This window comes from Cannabis sativa, chromosome 3 (assembly GCF_029168945.1).
Source record: "Cannabis sativa cultivar Pink pepper isolate KNU-18-1 chromosome 3, ASM2916894v1, whole genome shotgun sequence".
NCBI classification, from domain to species: domain Eukaryota; kingdom Viridiplantae; phylum Streptophyta; class Magnoliopsida; order Rosales; family Cannabaceae; genus Cannabis; species Cannabis sativa.
Genome location: NC_083603.1, coordinates 7690127 through 7694198, shown reverse-complemented (window position 1 = coordinate 7694198; position 4072 = coordinate 7690127). Strand labels below are relative to the sequence as shown.

The 4072-nt window shown below is 36.0% G+C and overlaps 1 pseudogene; it reads left to right on the top strand.

Moving 5' to 3' along the window:
- The first annotated feature begins 3732 nt into the window (after positions 1–3732).
- On the top strand, positions 3733–3871 carry LOC133036403 (small nucleolar RNA Z247; annotated as a pseudogene).
- The last annotated feature ends 201 nt before the right edge of the window (positions 3872–4072 follow it).

The following is a 4072-nucleotide window of genomic DNA, read 5'->3' as shown; positions in this document are numbered from 1 at the left end:
GAGCTATCTGAGATGTAATCAAATAGGGAACATTAGAAGATATTCAAGAAAGATTTAAGAAAGTGATCTATATGTTAGATATTAAGGAACTGTGTATCAGTTATCCTTGTATCTCACCATCTAATTTCGATTTCTATGAGATGGTGCTTACTTTGGGGGTGGAGGAATTATTGAATAATAATTCAAGCTCTACCAGAGAAGAATTGTAACTTGGTCTATTCGAAAATACCAGAAAGTTATATCACTGAAGAAAAGTCTACACTGTATTATCTCAATTACATATTTTAAAATATGAGAGATATGTCTTCTGTTTATTCAGATGTACTTTTAAAACAGTAAAGATTTCAGTATCCCTTGATGAGTAAAGCATATAGTAAATGATGTTTCATAAGTGAATTTATGAACTAGTTTCCAGTAGTTTGGGTGGATTCAAATATACTACACTCGATCTGAAGATCAAGACATCAGATTGACCTATTTGCACAGTTTGTTTTATATTAGTGCAAGTGGGAGTTTGTTGGGTTTTATGCCCTAAATAAAACTCTTTACAATCTGATTAGTTATCAATATAAGAAATTTGAAGTGATTGATGTTTGCATGAATTTTACATGCTAATGGTTTAATATGTTTAACATGTTTAAATATGTTTATTACATTTACACACAAAATCAGTTAAATCCAGATCATATGTTTATTCACAATTACAGTATCGTCAACACAGTGGAATGTGATTGTGATCATATGAATCAAAAGTTTTGGTCCCTGTTTCATCAGTGTTATTGGATTTACACTAATGTGATAATCAGCGATGATGTGTACTTACACTTGGAGTAAGTGTTATGTTCTTTCCAGGACATTAGTAAAGTATACTAGTTTCGAATGTATGGAGTATACATTGGACTGGACCGATATTGTAACTAAGTTAAGATATTACAAACTTACCGTTATACATATCTTTCCAAGTCAATATCAGTAGTTGATCTTAAGATTAAAAGAATCTAAATCCTGATATGCTTAGGCTCAACTCAGGAGTGCTATTCATGTTCTTAGATTTATTAGTTAAGCCTACTTTTGGGTCAGGGTGATACGTATATTTTGGGAACATGATAGTATGATTGAGTGGGAGTGCTGAACATAAATATGGAATCTATAGCTTCTATTGGTGTATAGAAGTCAAGTGATGATTCCCTTCGAGCTTAGCAAATAGAAGTAAATGGATGAGCTCTTGTTTAACTGACTAATTATTAGATCACTAAACACCATTTACAGGTAGCTAAGTGTTTTAAGGGGCAAAATACATTGAGGGGTGAGAACGGTAAAGAAATCCCATCTCGATGTAGATCATCTATATAGAGGATCTTTAAATCACAATAAGATTATAACAATGGTTAAATGAGATAGCATATTGATATCGTGGAGCATACAATATGCTCTATATAAGTCTGAGAGTGCAATTCTAAGTTCTAAGAGTGGATTCAACGAAGAATTAATAAGTAGGAATTTACTTGGTAAATTTGGTTCACTTATTGGAAGCTCAGCATATAGATCCATGGTCCCCATTCTAGTTGAGAATATTCTGCTTGTAAGACTCATTAATTGATTCGTGATTGATCAATTATAATTCTAAAGTTAGACTATGTCTAATTTTATGAATTTTCACTAAGCATGGGTGAAATTGTAAAGAAAAGAGTTTCTAGGTTTATTTATTTATTAATGGACTTTATATGTCTAATTAATAATTAAATTAAATGACAATATTATTTAATAATCTATTTTAGTTATTAAATAATTAGTTTTGGCATTTAAAAGGTTAGAATTGGAAAATTGGCGTTTTTGAGAAAATAGAGATAAAATTTGATAAAACTGCAAAATCAAGTGAGGCCCAATACAACACCATGGCCGGCCACTTAATGTGGGATTTCAAATTAATATTTTTATTATTTTAATGCCAAATAATTCTTAACCTAAACCTAGTAGTTGTCTATAAATAGAAAGTGATGGCTCAGTCAAATTACAAGTTTTCATAATATGCTTTCATTAGTAATCTGACAGAAATTTCTCTCTTCAGAAAAACTGAGCCTTCCCCACTTTCTATACCTGGCCGAAACCCTCTCTCCTCTTTTCTCCTTCATCAATTTCGTGACCCTAGTGAAAGAGTGAGTGCCCACACACAGCAAGCAGTAACTCAATCATAGATTGGAAGACTGTGAAGGATCAAACTTGAAGAAGAAGGACATTCGGGCTCAGATCTTGATTATACTCTGCTACAGAAAGGATACAAGGGTTAGAGATCTGAGTGGAAGGAGACATTAATTCCGCTGCATCAATGTAAGGTTTTCTTAACTTTATATGTGTTTATTTTATCGTTTTAGAAAGTTCATATTTAGGGTGTTTAAACAACATACTTGTGAGTAGATCTAAGATCCTGGTAAAATAATTTCCAATAAGATCTTGATTATACAAATCTTGCTACGAATTGTGCAAATCGCAATAAGAATCCAAGCTATTCTCCCTTTCCTAGTTCACGACCTTCCCCTTCAAGTACATCTAGTCGAGGTACATGGAATCCATATTCTATGAATCCTCGCAGCAATTTCTCCTCTGGCATATCTTCTCCTCCTCCTGGATTTGTTAAAAGTACTCCCCTTCAGTTTCTACCTAACACCACCTCTACTTCTGGTAACACAAAAAGACCAGTATGTCAACTCTGCTCAAGAGTTGGCCACATTGCTTCCCTTTGCTATCAAAGATTTAATATGGAATTTCCAAGAGTTTGTGTAGTTAATGTTGATAGATAATCTGCTAACAAAGCAGCTTTTGATACTATTTCAAATGTTGTGTGGTACCCTGATTCAGGAGTATCAACTGAAATAGTCTGTTGCAATTCAGTTACTTTGTTTTCTGTTATGTTTAACTGTCTTCCAACTGCCTTGTAATTCTTTTGCTTATAAATAAAGGTCTTAACTCCTTTTTCATGAGTTAAGCTTTCAAGCTATTCCTCTCTGTTTCGACTCTCTCTCTCTCTCTCTCTCTCTCTCTCTCTCTCTCTCTCTCTCTCTCTCTCTCTCTCTCTCTCTCTCTCTCTCTCTCTCTCTCTCTCTCTCTCTCTCTCTCTCTCTCTTTACTGATTTTATGGTTCATACCAATTATTGCTAAGCTTGTTAAGTTTCTACATGGTATCAGAAGTCTCCCATGGAGTCCTTAATTCCATCTCCCGATCCTACACCTTCCACTGTTACTGCTACTCCACCTGCCATGTCTGCCCATTCTTCCACTCCCAGCACCCCTGTTTGGAATCCATTTTCCAGTTCTTTATCCACATCTCTTACAATCAAGTTAGATCGCACTAACTTTCTTTCTTGGAAGTCGCAAGTGGTGCCTACAGTCATCGGCCATGATCTTGATGAAATACTCTTCAGTGGTGTGCCTCCTCCTAAAATCTTGGTTGATGGTAATATCAATCCCTCATATCAGCAATGGAAAAAGAGGGATCAACTGCTTCTTTCCTGGCTTCGTTCCTCCATGACTGAAGATGTTCTTGCTTCGGTTGCTAATCACCACACATCGTTTGCTGTCTGGCGTGCATTGGAGCAAAGATTTACCAGTCAATCTCGTGCTCGACTGCTCCAATTGAAAGGTCAGTTCTCTAACGTTCATAAAGGCAATCTCTCCATAGCTGATTATGTTGATAAAGTTCAGATGCTGGCTGATTCTTTGACTATTGCTGGGTCTAACATTAGTGATCAAGATGTGGTTCTTCAGATCTTAAACGGTCTTGGTGCTGAATTTGATCCTGTCGTTTCTGGAATCACATCAAGAAGTGATTCTTTATCTCTTGATGAGGTTCAGGCTCTTCTCCTGTCCCATGAGAGCCGACTCGAGCATCACAGCACCATAACTGATACTGCCATGAGGCTTCAAGCCAATCTGGCTCTTGGAAATAATCGACATAACCCAGGCAGATACATCCGTCCACCTGCTCGAGGAAATGCCAATGAATCATCTTCAAGAATTGTTGGCAGAGGTGGCTATCGTGGTCCATTTCAGAACCGGTTGATGTGTCAATTGTGCC